At 39.3% G+C, this 18,044-nt stretch overlaps 1 long non-coding RNA gene across 1 annotated transcript in view; it reads left to right on the forward strand.

Moving 5' to 3' along the window:
• The window catches only part of LOC134415172 (uncharacterized), a 58,575-nt gene extending 41,749 nt beyond the window's left edge, over positions 1 to 16,826 (forward strand). The window contains exon 3 of the long non-coding RNA XR_010026950.1: positions 16,701 to 16,826. This is a non-coding gene — a long non-coding RNA (uncharacterized LOC134415172). The remainder of the gene's footprint in view (positions 1 to 16,700) is intronic.
• The last annotated feature ends 1,218 nt before the right edge of the window (positions 16,827 to 18,044 follow it).

An 18,044-nucleotide genomic window follows, 5' to 3' on the forward strand; every position in this document is an offset into this window, starting at 1 on the left:
TTAAGTTTTGACATTTACAGTATCTCCTATATTTCATCCTTATATTATATATCAGTGATCTCAAGTAATTTCAAACATTTTCATATAGACCACCTAAAAAATGTACCCACAAAGCAATCATGGAAATACTTATGCATTCAGAAGCTGTCAACCTTTGCTCAGGATACTGGATCTGCACTTACAGAAAAATTCATCTGTCTAAGCCTGTTCCCTCCTGCCTTCTTATTTCAGAAGCCTTCAGACAGGGGTGAATGAGTAAAGCAAGGGCTGTCACGTTTTGGCCACATGATGAGCATTCAACCTGTTATGTGATGGGCTTGAGTAGAGGTACCTGACCAGTTTGATAGAAAGAGATCAGCCAGCTCTGTTTAAAGGGCTTCTTATGGCTAATGACAATGAAAATATTGTGCACCCAGAGAGTAAAGTTACACAATCCCACGTTATTTGTTTCAAAGCTGCAAAATGAAGTACTTCTGAAAAGTGTTTTTCACAGGCAAATGCTCTCTGTTAGTAGAGTTACTTAGCCAGAGCAAACTGAATTTGCAAGAGAAATTTACTCAAGAGAGCTCTACTCCCATTTAAAGAATCTCAGTGGATGAGTAGGAATTCCTTACATTTGGGAACTTCTCCCTCTAAGTTGCACATGGCTGTGTGGTGGCTCAACAGCACCATGCAGGACCAAGAACTCGAGTTCACACACTTCCTGTGTCCTCCTTTCCTCAACCATATAGCTTCCCTATCACCTTTAACTCTAGTCCAATATCTCAAATGCATACTGGGTCATAGAACTCTTAGGAACTTAAAAAAGTCTGGGCAGTACATGTGGAGTCCAGTGTAGCATAAAAAAAGCCAGGGTGTTTTGTCATGTCTTGTAAAGTCGTTCTGATGACTGTAGAAATTTCTTTTTCAACCTTCATGGAAAGGGAAATAAGATGTATAAACTTTTATGAAATGATCAGAGTTTCTTTGATGGTAACATTTCAGATGTGTTTGTTATTATCAAAGGATCAGAATAGTCAGTTGATATCTTGTATTTTCTATACTATTTAAAATGCTTTTTTCACATAGGTCAGGTTAATCTGCTAGTGAATGAGTATTAATATAGCTCAATATCATCTTTTGGGATGTGAATTTTGACTTCATGAAATGCCAATTTCCCTGGAATTATTCTCAATTTAAACTGGTGGAAAAGGAAACCAAAATGAGTTAAAAGTTTATGAATCGAAGAGATTTTCTTTGATTTTGATAGGACATGCTTATATATTCACAGGCAGAATTGGTTGTGCAGCAATCATCTGGTATTTTTCAGCTCTCACACTACTTGAATACAGAAAATGAGAAAGAAGTTTTGGAAACTCAAATAGGTCTCATTACTAAGTGATGCATGAACACCCTCATGTGCACAGCCTGCAGCACCTAGGAGATATGAAAAATTAAGAATGGCATAAAATTAACACAGAGCTTGCTGTTCCTGTATCTCTTAGGATGTAATTTAATGATTAATTCTCCTGAGAATAGACTCTGTCAACTGATCAATGCAAATGAAAGCTGTTGAGTGGCTAATACCTGCAGTGATGGTTTGAAATGTGGATGGAGTTAAAAAGTCATAAGCACCAGAAGTAAAACTTGTATTACATTAAGAGACATTCTTTTTGCTTCACTTCCCCAAACGAAGTCTAACATGCTTGTGGAAAACAGGAAACACACTCACTGCAAATAGGTATCTTGTGTAACCCAAGTTAAGTCTATAGGGTGTGATGGGACCATGTTGATTATGCCCTTATGTCTTCTGTAAACTGTCTTATCCATTATCTCCTGTGAAAATATAGCTTTCTGTACCTGTCCCAGTATAGTTTTTCTATTTTGTTTCTGAGAGCCTGGAATTCTCAATTTGAATTTAAAGAAGGATATAATAAAGGTCTTCCAATCTAAATATCTTTCACTGATATGTTGAGAGGCACACAGCAAGTAACTCAACTTTCCTGTGTAAAAATATCTGCATGTTTTTTTGTGTTTGTACAGCACAGTGCTCTTGAAAGACTATCTTCTTCAGCAAACTTTCATGTGCAATGTCATCATGATGCATATCAACTTGAAACCCTAAACCATTAAGCCCAGTGGTGGCCTTCATTTAATAAAAAAAGCCAAACAACTAAAGCTCAACAAAATAAGTGGAGGTTCAAGTGAGGTATTAGGAAGCATTTTTTTACTGAGAAGGTGGAAAAACACAGGCAGAGGCTTCCTGCAGAGGTGATAGATCCCCAAGCCACTAAGAAGCATCTGAACAATGGCCATAATAATGTGCTTTTATTTTTGGTCAGCTCTGAAGTAGTCAGGCATTTGGACCAGAAGACTGTTGTAGGTCTCTTGCAACTGGAACTCTTCTATTCCATCCTACTCTGTGAATGTCACGCAGGGTCAGATTCTGATCTTTTGCCCCGACTGCTGATTTTAAGTTGATCTGAGAGCTCTTGGTGAATGTACATTAGGAAATGTTCTTGACTGATGTTGCAGGATTGGTCACTGTTGCTCCTGTCCTTTATTAGTTTGTCTCTGTCAGTTGATGCTATTCTGCATCTCCAGCTGAGAATGTCTCATTCCACTGTTTTCTATTTTTCTTCTGTGGTCTTTATACTTTTAAATTTCATATTTCACATGATCCACATTTAAAAATTTTCTATTCATTTCCCTACAATCATTTCATGGACCATTACTTGCATAAATTTTCAAATGACCCTATGGATTAAAATATCTTTTGGATGAAGATTCGCAGTAAACCATACTCATTCAAAAAATCTTTTTAGATATTACAAACTTGTAACATCTCTTTTTTTCTGAAAAAGTCTTCTTTGCTTTTAGACCTTTAATAAAAAACTGCATTCCTTATTTTTTATGTTTAGGAGAGTGAGGGTGAATCTAAAATTAACTGTAAAGATGAAATAGAATTAAGAACAGAAATGTACAAGACCTCCTGACAGAGAGTATATACTCACATGGGCAAAAAGTAGAGGAAAATACGTGTGGTATAGCATGGTGTGGTACATAACTATCTCATGAAAAATCTGTTCTGCTGAGAAATGGCATCCTGTTGATGTTAGCTTTGTCACAAATACTGAGATTTCTCCTAAATTGGGCGACCTACTGGGAAAGCAGAAAAGACTGCCTGATGCAAGTTTCCTTCTTGCTACAAACACATTGCGCAACTGTCATAAGCATTTAGATATCATTTATGATGGAATTATCAGAGCAAATCAAAGTATACTACCTTGAGCTCAGTGACCTCATCAGCTGCAAGCTGAAAGCTTGTTTGACTTTTATATTTGGCTACGCATATAAATATATAAATTTATATCTTTTAAAACTCCCTGACCTCATGGAATGGACATCACCACAGCAGCACTATATGGTCCTTTGTGAACTTGGTTGCTTTTTTCAACAGATGAAGACCAGAAAGGGATTTTAACATGTCTAAGCTTTTTTCAAAGCTACCTTAGCAATAAAATCCATGTTGGAATAACATCTGGCACAAGTAATTATTGCTGTCAGATGGGTCACTGAAGCACTTAACACAAATCTGCGTCCAAAAAATCAACCCAATACTGCCTAACAGCTGCAAAGCAAATGGTGAGGTTAGTTTTGGCAAAAATTACATGACAGGAAATCAAAGAGCTGGTCTGATGCTCACAGCTGCTGCACCTGCTTCTGAAACTCTTTCCAAGAATCATTGTATTAGGAACAACAGCAAACTTTATATTACTTTTTCTTCGTGCTCCAAATTCCTAGTTTTAATGACATAAAAGTTCTTTCAGTTTAACAGTTATTTAAATAAGAAGCATAGATTGTGCTAGTTAGGCATATCACAGAATCACAGAATCACAGAATTTTCAAGACTGGAAGAGACCTATAAGATCATCTAGTCCAGCCGATGTTCTAACTGTTCAACTAGATCATGGCAGCAAGTGCCACATCCAGTCTTTTTTTAAATTCTTCAAGGGATGATGCCTCCACCACCTCACTGGGTAAATGATTCCAGTTTCTGACCACTCTTTCTGTGAAGTATTTTCTTCTTACTTCTAACTTACATCTACCTTGACGCAACTTGAGACTGTGTCCTCTTGTTCTATCCGTTGTCGCCCGGAGAAAGAGGCCGACCCCCAGCTCACCACAGCCACCCTTCAGGAAATTGTAGAGAGTGATGAGGTCACCCCTTAGTCTCCTTTTCTCCAGGCTGAACAACCCCAGCTCCCTCAGTCGCTCTTCATATGGCTTGTGTTCCAAGCCCTTTATTAGTTTCGTTGCTCTCCTCTGGACACGCTCAAGTAACTCGATGTCCCTCCTGAAGTGAGGGGCCCAGAACTGGATGCAATACTCTAAGTGAGGCCTCACCAGTGCCGAGTACAGGGGAAGAATGACCTCCCTGCTCCTGCTGGCCACTCCATTTCTGATACTGGCCAGGATGGCATTGGCCTTCTTGGCTACCTGGGCACACTGCTGGCTCATATTCAATCGACTGTCAACCAGCACCCCCAGGTCCCTTTCCACCTGGGCACTATCCAGCCACTCCATCCCCAGCTTGTATCGGTACAGGGGATTATTATGGCCGAAGTGCAATACTCGGCACTTGGACTTATTGAAGCTCATCCCGTTTGATTCTGTCCATATGTCCAGCCTTTCCAAGTCTCTCTGAAGAATCCTACACCCCTCTAATTGATCTACACTCATTCCCAATTTGGTATCGTCAGCGAAACTACTAATAAAAGACTCTAAGCCCTCATCCATATCATCAATAAAAATATTGAACAAAACTGGTCCCAACACAGACCCCTGAGGGACACCACTGGTGACTGGTCGCCAGCTAGATGTGACACCATTCACCAGCACTCTCTGGGCCCGGCCATCCAGCCAGTTCTGAACCCAGCAAAGGGTATTCCTATCCAGACCACGGCCAGCTAGCTTGTGTAGGAGTATGCTATGGGATACAGTGTCGAAGGCCTTGCTGAAATCCAGAAAAACAACATCTACAGCCTTCCCTGCATCCACTAGCCGGGTTACCTGGTCATAAAAAGTGATCAGGTTAGTTAGACATGATTTACCCCTCCTAAATCCGTGCTGGCTGGGTCTGATACCCTGGCCATCCTGCAAATTTTGCATGATGGCACGTAATATGAACTGTTCCATTATTTTGCCAGGTATAGATGTTAGACTGACTGGTCTATAATTGCCAGGATCATCCTTTGCGCCCTTTTTGTGAATGGGTATCACATTGGCCAGCTTCCAGTCATCCGGAACCTCACCAGTAATCCACGACTGTTGGTAAATGATAGAGAGTGGCTTTGCAATCTCATTTGCCAACTCTCTCATCACCCTGGGGTGGATCCCGTCTGGTCCCATAGATTTGTGAATGTCCAAACATTTCAATAGTTCTATAACTGCCTCTTCTTGGATAATGTGGGGACCATTCTGTTCCCTAAAACCATCTACCAGTCCAGACGGACGGGAGTCTTGAGGGCAAGTCATCTTCTCTTTAAAAACCGAGGTAAAATAGGCATTGAACACTTCTGCCTTCTCCTCATCTGTAAATACTAAATTCCCACCTGTGTCCATTAAGGAACAAAGGCTGGTCCTACCTTTTTTCCTACTATTAATATATTTATAAAAACATTTTTTGTTATCCTTAACAGCGGTCGCTATCCTGAGTTCAAACTGGGCTTTGGCCTCCCTAATTTTTTTCCTGCATACTCTAGCAGCCCTCTTGAATACATCCTTGGAGACCTGACCCTTTTTCCAACTCTGATACATCCTCTTTTTATTCCTAAGCTCTTCCAAGATCTCCTTACCCAGCCAGGCTGGACGTTTGGCCCGTTGACTGATCTTTCGGGATACAGGAATGGTTTGTTCCTGCGCCTTCAAGATCTCTGCCTTGAAGTAAGCCCACCCTTCCTGAACTCCTTTATTTTTAAGGGCGGCTTCCCAAGGGACACTCTGAATTAATCTCTTAAACAGGCCAAAGTCCGCCCTCTGGAAGTCCATATGACTTAACCAGCAGAAAGATGGCTGTTATGAAAATTTATTTTTAAGCCAAAATGTGGTTACTTTGTATGAAAAGCCCATATTTTTGTGTCAAGGCTGATGAATCGTATGCATAGCCTGACAATAACCATACATGCACTGCAGGTGGAGGCAGTTTCTGGTAAAGCTCTGTTTGGGGGGAACTAGTCAAGACCACAGATCAAAGATTGAGAAGACATATGTCAATCCTTAAATTTACATGATTGGTGTTTTGGTGTTGATGTGACTGCCAAACCGTTCATGATTTGAGGAGACTGTTGCCATTTTAAACAAGCTAGGGCAAACTGTGTCCAACTGCTTGGTAAGAACCTGGAACCATGCCTAGAGATTTGATCCAGGCAGCAGTCTCCCATCCACATGACTTCATTGACTTCTCTAATCTGGTTGATGCTGATGAATGTTGTGGACTTTATATGCTGTGAGTCACATCAAAGGCTTTAAGGAAGAGGAGAACCTGACAGTCGCTGGCTTGGTCTTCTCTTAGATATCCTAGTGGTGCTCTTGTGGAAAAAAAAAAAAAGACTTCTGAAATTGTAATGTCACACTGGATAAAGTGCAGAAAAACAAGCACCATTTTTATCTTTGGAAGTGTATCCAAGGCACTAGCAAAAAATCTAAGCATTTGTAACACACATTGGACACAGTGAGCCAATGAGCCAACCTGGATTTCAGAGCATCATGCTAAAACTGTCCTAGACAAAAAGCTTTTGCTCAGTTTTGAGACAGAGTTCTGTGCTGGTGTATTTAGAACAGATCTTTCCAGTAAAATAATAGTCCAACACTAATTAAAATGAAAATTCATTTCCTTATGTGAAGATTCAGAAATTATTGTAGATTGGTTTTCAGTACTAAAATCCAGTTTGAGAGTATCCTAAATCCTTTCTATATTCTTTTCTTTTTCACTAAAACTGTTTTGAGTCCACATTGGCTCTTAAACAACACTATCAAGGATTTTTGAACCTTCATCTAAGCAGATATTTTTTTATTATTTCAGCAAATAATATTAGCCACTCTAAGTAATGCTCGTAAATCACACTCAGCCATGAAATTCTTTTTACTTCCCTTGCTTCAATCACTTACTGTTTCAGTAAGTAAAAGCTGCATGTGTAAGGAGTTTTTTTCAAAGAGAGCCTACTGAAAGTATAGATAGTTTATGTTTTTGAGAACCAATTGCATAAGTTTCATACACATCACTAGGAAGCATATACCCAAACATTCCCCCCAGCACAAATTTTGGCAAGGTCCTACAAATTTATTATATCAGAAAAGTATAATTTGCATGTGCAGATTTACATTATGCTTACTTACATCATATAGCTAAATATCCTGTGATCCTGCTGTAGTCACAAGAAGATAAAGGCCAGTTTTTGAGAGGTCTTCAAAAATCCATGAAATTTTCTCACATTGTCATTGGCAGTTACTTTGTTGGCTAACTTCCCTCAGCTTCAAAATAAACAAAACAAGTTCCCACATTGCACAGAAAAGTTGGGGCCCCTGAAAAATAATGTTTATATGAATATAGTGAAAAAGGTTCATGCCGAAAACTTCATTCAGACTTCCTGCTTTGGCTGATCTTACAGTGTTAGATGTGTTATATTTATTACCTTATAGCACCAAAAAACATATTAGATGCTTTCCAAAATGCTTCAGTTGATGGTCATTCTGACTCCAAGACCAAAAAATAAAGATTCAGATATTTACACCTGAGGATTTGAAATAATTCTGCATTTTTGCACAAGGACCCAGTTGGTAGAATCAAGTGATTGCATATAAATGTATTGGTTTTATATAAATATTTTTTAGATTTTACTATTACGAAGTTATAAACTCAGGAGCCAAGTGTAATTTGAAAAATACAAGGGAAATATTTGTTTCTTCAGAGAATTCTTTCTGAATATGTAGGCTTAAGTGACACTTTAAAAATATGAGGGTGTTTGAGATTATCAAGAGAGGATCATACAAAATATTTAGCCTGACTTGCATTTCCCTGAATATTTAGTGCAGGAGTTCCAGTGTTAACTCATTTTTGCCCTCTGTATTTTGTGATTAAGGATTTTGTTATTTAGGAAGAGGTAGATTATTCATTCAAGTGCATCTGTGATGATCACAAATGTTTTCCAATAAAATTTGCAGTTATACTCAAAATTTGTATTAACAGTTGTCCTTTTATTCTGCAATGCTCCAAAATATTCTTGTGAATATTTATCACATTGCTACACACTGAGTCTTCTTCCTTCTTTTATCTGAATATTCCATGTTATCATTAAAAAGCATAAGATCAAAGGAGCTCCCTCTTGCAAGGCTTCAATTCACTGTAGGAGAGCTGCCTTGCCTATTCTGTGTCATTCATCAGAAGCACAGGAGGGATTCATCCTAACTAGCTGTAGACATCCCTGCTAATAGCTACAGCTGAGTTTGTGTCTCTAGTGTGCTCATAATGACTGGAGGGAAATGGTAATCTGTGCTGTGCATCAGCTGGTCCATTCTAGACACCTACTCGGGATAAAATCCATCAGAGAAACACTAGGCACCCTAATTTCTCCATTGATTATGAGAAGAGTCTAAGGCCACTACATGTGTGAATTCAAGATACTGAGATATTGGCATTCACTCAGATGACTCGTTAGTCCCTTGGTGCATGTTGATAATTTGTTCTACTGCCTAGGGTAGAGCAAAGTGGTACTCAGAATGAACACCTTCAGCAGACAGGCAAATGTCCCACAGGGTGTAAAACTGATGTTTCAGAGCCAAGGATGGATTGAGTTTGATTGACAAGGAACGCTGAGAGAAGGATTTTGTTTGGAGAAGTGTAGAAGTGAAAGATGCAAATGTCATTTCTAGCTATATGTATGAGAAAACTGTCAGCTGGCTGTACTTTTTGCTCATTTTTGGATATTCTTCAGTACCCCAAAATAAGGATAACCATAATTTTCAGAGTGCTGTGAATTTCCATTACCTCATCTGACATATTAAATTAGCATTTTGGTAAAAGCAGTCTGACATCTTGAAATATGCTAAATATCTAAGGCTTCTTCACATTTTAATGGTTCTTGTTAACCAGAGTCTCTAATATCCAGGCAAAGAAGAGATTTAGGGACTAACTTTAGGCACTGAAGACACAGCCTGGGCCACAAGAATCTATAGTATTTCTAAACCAGTATAGCTATCTGGGATGAGAGATATTAAGTGACCATAATCAGAACTGATGCAGAAATCCAGGGCTTTCAGAAGGACTTGGTCAGCTTTCTGGCCTTTTGACAATGGAAACTCTTCTTCACATATTTCAGCATAAATGTCTCTAAGACCAGAACTAAGAATCTGTAAGAACTGTAAGCATGGTACTATAAAGGCTACTGCACCTGTAGTATCCTATGGTAGCATACTTTTAAAAAAATTTAAAAAATCTTTCCTGGACTAATACAAAACTTCAAAAATGTAAATGATTTACAGCTGAATTTTGCAGACCCATTGTCTTCTATGGAATCTAGAAGTAAATCTTGCATATGTCTAAAATACAGGTTTATTTAAGAGTTTACAAGTGTCTCAATGCATTCCTCATAATCATTGATATAATAAAAATTGAATAATAGATATGCATTTCACGAGGAGTTTCTATGAGCTTATAAGAGATTTTTTTCATCCCATCTTTCCAGTGTTCTATTCTCAACGAATACAATGTGCTTTAACATGGCCTCAGGGAGGAGTCTATTTGTGGTTCATTAATAAGGGCTGTTTTCCAAAGAGCTATCTGTTATATAATTACAAAGAACTCTGAAAAAATGACCTCACAGTGTCTGTAGTGGGGTTGTTCAATGCTTCCTGATGGCATGAGAACAGATGAAAACATCTGTGCAGTCCTAGCTTCTCGCCTAATTAGGCAGCTCTTGCATATTTGCTTTTTCTTAAACCATGCAAACACATTTTTCTGTTTGATTCTCTCATTTATAGTCTATTTGGTGTAGGGATAAGATGTAAATTACTGTAGTTAACCCTTTTTCTTTCTGCAGACAGATAATATTTCTCATTTTATGTGTCTGTGAGTGGCATGCTGGATATTTCCTGGGGGACCCTGGGATGTAACTGTGCCTGATATATCATTAAGGTGAATAATATGCAGCAGGACCAGCAACTGAGAGGCAAAACTTCTTTCTTTTGACATTTGCATCACATCTGAGAAACGAAGGAGCCCTGACAGCCCTTAGGTTGGGCAGGATCCTGCTCAGCAGACTTGGGGAGCAGGGTGCATCCCACTGATCTTCACTGGCATAAAGCACTCTGCCATCTGTGTGGCTCTGAGCAAGGTGCTGGGTTCCTTCATCACTGTGAAATATTAATGCCAATATATAATCATCCACCCTACTGTGAAAGGGGAGTTCTGTTTGTAATGGGCTTTGAGCTCCAGGAACACAAGGGGCCCCAGCAAACACAAAATATATGATGGCTCTGAGACTGAATTATATATCTAGCTGGACAAGGGAAAGCACCCTGCTGGAGACTGCATAATGCTTCCAAATACTCATTTTTTTTGTGTGTGTTTTCCAGGAGTATTTATTGTTTTAAAATTACTTGTACATGTGTAAGAAACAACATGGTGACCACGTGTAGCAGAAATGTTGTTTCTGTTAGTAGGTGATAGGATCAGACAGAAAAGAGAAAGCCCACCTTCTTCTTCCTATCTTTCCTCCAATCTCACAGTATAGTTCTTAGTAATGGAAAGTCAACACAAAATCCAACTGTGTTTTCTTTTTTAGCTCTGTAAACCAAATCCTTAATAATAGACTATTCTCAGATTATTTCATGATATGTACTGCACTGCTCCATAGTAAACATTATTAAATACTATTGCAGGCTATGTTCTGAGTCATTGCTACATGACTAAGAAAGAAGGAATTTTTATTAAACTTTCAGCTATAAATTTATGCATAGGGTCTTAATAGATGGTTAATAGCTATTTTAATAAATAATGAATTATTACAGAGCTTATGAGCTCATTATTTTGCCAATTTCATGTATTTATGTGCATGATGCACTTATAACCATTTGGCACATATGCAGGTTAGACTTCTTCCATGCTTTTAACATCTAATAATTATTGTAAATAATTTTAATATTTGAATGGTGTGTGGGTTTTAGCATATGAAAAATAGCCATTTCAGGTTTCTTAAAAGGAAAGAATAATTTTGTTATTGGTTGTATGCTCAATATGTTTGGCATCTAATTTAATTTTAGCTTCTCTTGGTTTTTGACATGATCTTTTCCTGACAGCTTTCCTTTGACTGTGCCAATACTTGCAGTTGCTTGCTCATGCATGAATACCATTTGATAAGTCTCTATATCCATATGCTGTGATTATTCTGCAGTAAAATAAAGCACCATCCTTTTCAGCCATGGGTAGAATCAGATCAGAGCTTTTCTTTTCACATGAACATAAAGTAAAATGCTGAAGGACAGTATTGCTGTGTTTTGGGAGCTTTGTGAACTGAGCTGATGAGGAGGCAATTAAAGACAGGAAAAAACAGTCTCACTGAATCCCTCTCATACAAATTACAGGAACCAGAAAAGCTTTTCCTATGCAGGAGCCTGTTTCAAAAGGTCTGAGCAGTGAGGAGTAAAAAAACCTGATTTGTGAGCAATGCACAAAATGGACTAGGGTGAACAGGCACTAGCTCCAGGAGCCTGGAAACGGTGATTCACCTTTATTGTGTAGTAAGTGTTTTGGGGAGCTAGATGTCCAAGTCCTTTCAGATGTATTCACTGAATGTGAACAATAAGGAAGAATTCTACTGTGATTGCAAAATGTTAAATAATAAAACTTACATTTCCTTCAGGGATAAAAGGCCAGCTCTGCACCCTTCCTGACTGAGACAGAGGCACAGGTTTAAAAAGATAGTTTAATTCCTTGCACATTTGGGAAGCAGATAGGAGGGGATAGTGCTTCATATTAAGGACTACAGATAATTCTTCAATATGACTGTTGAGTTTTTGAGGTCCCCAGGACGATGTGAGAGGTGAGAATCTGACTCCATGTTCTCAGAAGGCTGATTTTTTATTTTATGATATGATATTATATTAAAGAGCGCTATACTAAGACTAGACTAAAGAATACAGAAAGGATACAGACAGAATGCTTAACAAGAATGATAATGAAAACTGGAGACTGACTCCTCAGAATCCGACACAGCTGGACTGTGATTGTCCATGAATTAAAAACAATTCACATGAAACCAATCAAACATGTTGGTAAACAATCTCCAGCCACATTCCAAAGCAGCAAAACAGGGAGAAGCAAATGAGATAACACTGTTTTTTCTCTGAGGCTTCTCATCTTCCCAGGAGAAGAAATCCTGGCGAAGGGATTTTTTAGACAATATGACAGTGACACATGACATCACATAAGATTTGCTGTGAGTCGAAGTCAGGCAGCTGCCTCTGAAGGTGCCTATTGGCCAACCTGTTCCAGGCTCAGGCAGACTCCCAGCACCAGCACTGCTGCTATTGAGGATGTCACGTCTTGTACATGGTTTTGCAGGGCCCTCCACAGCCACACAGGGAGGCTAGCCCAGCACCAGCCAGCACACCAGGTGGGATTTTACTCAGAAGACTGAGAGATGGAGCAGGGGGTGATAGAATTGATTTTTAGCAATTTTCAGTGTAGCTAAGCCATGCTTAGCTACACTGAAAATTGCCATTTTTGCCTTAACAGCTTCCACAGGGTTGCAAATTCCTACAGCTTCCAGGATAAAGATAAAGGAAGTGTGATGGAATATTACAAAAAATATAGTAGATTCTTCTATTCCCTTCCTCTACCACAAATGACTGTGGATTAAACAGTGGTGAAACAATGTTCATGGTCACAAGAGCTAAACTGACCTGTTAGTGGGGTTCCCAATAAGCTTTTCATTCTTGCCAGTACCCTCACCCACACTATCCCTGGATATGGCACAAGGGCTCTTTCCAAGGGGCTGCCTGGATGATCTTGGAAGCTCTGAGAGCTCACTCTATGGACAAAAGTTAGTTCAGCCCTGTGGGTCCCAGGGCCAAAGAAAGACCCTGGGCACATTTAATTTACTCATACATGTGCACACTCTGTGCTTAATCGGTACATTATTGAGTCAGGCCCCTCTGATGGAGGAGATGTCACCCTGGATCTCCCAGCTCCAGGTGGTTTTGGCAGAGGGGGTGCTAGGGTGCTATGCACGACTGCAAAAGTGGGATCCTCCTGCCTCCTTATTCTCTCATTAGGGATTGCTGTTCTTGTCAGGCCCACTGTAAAGACATGATTGTGTAAGAGTAAGGAAAGCAGAGAACAAAGCTCCTGACCATCACCATATTAGCACAAATCAATGAAAAGCTGATGAGCAAAATCAGCTTTTGTGAAAGATGATATTGAGTGCATTAATGTTGTTAAAGGGGAAATTAGATTTGAATTGTTGGAAAGCAGTGCAAAATCAGGCCTACAAGAAGTAATTCCTGGGAAAAGCTGGGGGAAGTCAAGAGGCAAAATGCCACTCTGTGATACACAGAAAGGAAAACAGCTGTGGCATGGATGGGGCACTGCATGATAGCACAGAGTTGCAGCAGACAGGGAGGACAGAGGTAGAGAATGCTGCAGCAACTGCTGTCCCCTCGAGCAGAGGCACAATATGGGTACAAGTGGCAGCTCACCGTGACAGGACCTGATTGCTTCGGTTCATGGTTTCACCAGGGCCTTTGTGCACAGACAGACCCCATGGCATCTCCAGTTTCAAGATTTGTAAAACACAAAAATATGAAGTAAATCGACGTCTAGAGGCAAACAGCACTAGGTATTCTTACAGTGTTTAGTTTGAGGATCTCAATACCATGGAAGTTCATCACCATTCAGAAGCAGCAAGATGGTATTTTTATGCTCAGATTTTTTCTTGAACAGAAAAATAACAAAATCTAAAGACTGATCAAATACCAAAATCTAAAACCCATTAACTCAGTATAGCATCATAAATAAGCACCCATTTAGAATCCTCGTCCAACAAGTCATTTTTCAGTTTGTTTTAAACTTCCTCTTCTTCTTATACTCATGATATTGGCAAAGAAGGAAGTCAAGCCTCTTTAATACAGGATACCCTTTACATGCTAAAAAATGTTAATTATAAACTATCTCTACAAGATTATTTACAACCATAATTTTTCATTGCAATCTGTGCATTTGACCTCCCTATGGCATCCCTGATCTGGGGCCAGTGTGGAAACCTTGTATTCCTATGGCAAGATCCAATAAGTAATGCTATTTCATTGAAAGGGTGAAGTTATTTCTATTTCTTACAGTAGTCCGAGGTGGTTGGCTTACATTAGATTCTAAATTTACAGATATCTAGATTCAAGCAGTGTGACTGTCGCACGTTAATAACCTGAGGTCTTTGTCCTAATAAAGGTTGCAGAAAACTACAAAATTTGTTGCTGCTTTTGCTCTTAGCAGAAAGAAAAGCGGGCAACAGTCACCCTCTTCTGTCCTGTAACAAGGGTGGGAGAAAATGTGTGGTAAAAGGGTTTATTTGTCCATCCAGAAAGAACTGGCTTGTAGTCTTCCACCACTGCCAGAGGTGGGCACAAGAAAGCCGATAAAGTCTATGTTCCATTGCTGCTGTAATTGCTGTTCCTGCAGCAATCTCAAAGAACACCTGCCACACATCAGCACCTCACAATGCCAGTCTCCTACTAACACAGGACAAAGGATGATCCTTCCAACAGTTTTACCATTCAAAAGCATCATATAATACTCTTTCTGCTAACACTCCCTGGTCCATAATGGTCTGAGTCACAATACAAGAGTACAACTGAGAAAAAACAATCTCTTCAGCAATATGAATACTACCTGAATATTGACTTTTTATATTTATCTTTGCTCACTGCTCTTCGAGCTCATGTCTGGCACTGAGGTGCAAGGCCATTTCTGCATGCTGCTGCTGGAGGATGCATCCATTCCCAGTCAACCTTTCATTCTGTTTGCTTGATTTTCAAATGTATCCTCCTAATGATTCCTCATTCCTCCCAGATGGGTTTCACTCTCTCAATTGAAACAGCTTCACCAGCATCAGGATGTTTCTGACATCTGGAAACCAGCAAAAAAGTTGAGATTTAAAAAATGTCATGTAGTTACCTCTTATAAGTAATTACCAGCTCTGAAGGCCTTTTTTCAATATAATCTGTGATGATGGAATTTATACTGCATGTAATTAACAGGGTTTGTTTTATGGAACTAAGGATAAGAACCCAAAAAACCATTAGCAGCAATTCTGCTTCCACAGAAATGGGCCCATCAAATGCACAGAGTTTAATTCACCTAGGAAAAGCACAGGTGTGTAGAAGGACAGGAAATGACAGTGATATAAAATATGGAGAAAAATATTCTGAGTTCAGTTAAGGGGTAATGTAATAGTAAAAAAAATCAGGTAAACAGAATATTTTGTGCACACAAAATATATTGCTTCAAATTAATAGCATAGTGCAGACACAGATGACAATGAGCACGGCCATGTATTTGTCTTGTCATAACTGTGCATTGAATACTGAATTAACTCAAAATCCAAAACAATTCAGGGACATAGAAAGCTTCTGTCTAAGTCATCAGTGCAGGAATGCTGTGTAGAGCCACAGTAATGTAGTCAAAACTGGGAGCAGTGCTTAAATCAATTGTCCTGAGATGCTGCAGTTCTCATAAAGAAAATAATTTATTACTCTTATGTGGGTCTCTGAGTAAAGACAGAGAAATGCAGTGCAGTTGTAAGTGAAGAAGCTTTGATCTTTTAGAATACATTATAAAAAATAATTACAAACTCTCCTAAATATTGAAAGATAATGAAAGAAACAGAATCTGTTTCCCCTATTTGTCCTTCTTGTTCAGTTCTGATCATATTCATGTTTACATATAAACAACAATAATGTCAAGATCTTAAAAATGGAGGTAGGGCAGGCCATAGAAAGTCCTACCTCGCCTCCATTTGTGTAAACAGAATCTGGACCTCTGACAGCAGCAGGATAGAAACTATCTGGGAGAAATGATAAAACACAAAGTAGACTGATTTTGTCAGGGTGGAACCATCCTTCATCTGTGAAGTGCTGCTTGACACAGTATGGTCAACTGCTTTTGTCTGTGGATTAATCTCTAGAAGTCAGGAGAGAGAGGTCAGAATTCAAAATGCTAATAGGGAAGGAAATTAATTTCCTCCATCATCGTCCAGAAATTAATTGGAAAGCCTTCAAAAATCTGACCAGAGTGATGGGATCCTGCCTAACTCAAGGGCAGTAAGAAAGCTTCAGTATGGGTGGTTGTGAAGGAAAGACCCAAACATGGTACAGGAACCAAGTGCCCCTCTGCTGTTTGGAAATATTTGAAATTTTCAGGGTTGGTGTTGAAAAAGCAAAATAAGCTGGGAAATGTAAGGATTTCTCTCAGCACAGATGTGGCGACAAACAAAGAATTGTGCAGACATGAACAAACCTTGTTGGCAGTCCTCACCCTTAACTCCAGACATCCAAATCTTCTTGATTCTGGTAATGTCAGTTTCCTTTGGGGTGACTATAGGGATGGAGGACTGTTCAAAAATAACACAAATTGTTCTGAGGATGCACTTTTGCACTTTTCTTTTTTTCAGTGACCAAAGGAGCTCAAACAGCCAGCTTGGACCAGACACCATACTCAAGATGCAAGGAATAAGGCAAATCCCATCTTTAGTAACCCAAAAGATACCAGAGGCTTGCCAGTCAAAGAGGGTGACAGAGCCATGGGCCACACCAGGCTTGAAGCTATCATCAGAAACTCCTGTATTTCTGTGTAAAAGTGGATTTGAGACAAAACCAGCTCTCCATGTCAACCTACAGTGAGAAGTTCTACCAGTTCAGAAGGAAGTTTCCACAGCTGCATGAAATCTGGTCAGCCCTGACTCCTACAACATGGTTGGTGCTCAGAATTAGAGAGTCAGTGCTGTTTTGAGTGAGGATGGTAAAGCCATTGTGCTAAGAGTTTACCAGAGTTGGTAGAAATTTCCAACTTCTGGAAAAGAAGAAAAAAAGATTTGAAAAATGGATTCCAATACAAAATCTTTTTTCACATGAACACCTTTTCCACAAGGCTCCACAGTATGTGCTCTTCACATGCCCTGCACAACACAGAGCATTCTATTAATTTGATTCTCCATTTAAAATTGTGAGTTTTGGTTATGAACATTGCAATATGCTCAAGCTCTATGGACAAAAGATCTAGGGATGATTATCCTCACTGTAAGTCCTTACTCCCCCAAAAAATTTGCTGAAATGACAATCGATTATATTTGGATGGTTTTGACTTAATATTCCTATGTGCGCATATGAAGAGACAGGCCCCAGATGTTGGCTACAATACCTGTAGGACCAAAATTAGTAACCATTGTGCATTATTTGTTCCATCACCGCCTTGAATGCATAACTCAGAAGCTGACTGGCGAGCACTGGCTGCCGTGATCTTCGCAGCGTGAAGAACAAACCTCGCAAAGATTTACTTAGAAACTCAACACCTCATTAAATAAGTGACTGGAAAGAGGTAGAATAAAACAACTATGAGGCTGAAAATAAAGAAAGTGTTTCACAAGTTTGCTCATGCTCAAGGGAATAGTTCTAGTTCAAAACATAAAGGGGATGCTTTGACTTACAAGCATATGGCATGCTTGTTCAACTCACAGCCATTAAATCTGCAAAAAATAAGTAAATATTCTGGGAGCTTTGTTAGGCATTCTGCTTTCTCTAGAAAGGCATATCCTGGACTAGATTCAGTTCAGAGAGAGGTTCTTAGGCTTTATCAAAGGCACAGAACACAGCATTTATATCACCCAATTGCTGGAGCTGCCATCCCTTCCCTTGGGAGGCTTTTCAGTCTGGTAGATCTCACTACAAGGAAAATTACACTAAAATATCAGGTTGAGATCCAATCTTTTGTTTTTTCTTTTGCAATCTTTTAAAATGTA

Source organism: Melospiza melodia, chromosome 2 (genome assembly GCF_035770615.1).
Source record: "Melospiza melodia melodia isolate bMelMel2 chromosome 2, bMelMel2.pri, whole genome shotgun sequence".
NCBI classification, from domain to species: Eukaryota; Metazoa; Chordata; class Aves; order Passeriformes; family Passerellidae; genus Melospiza; species Melospiza melodia.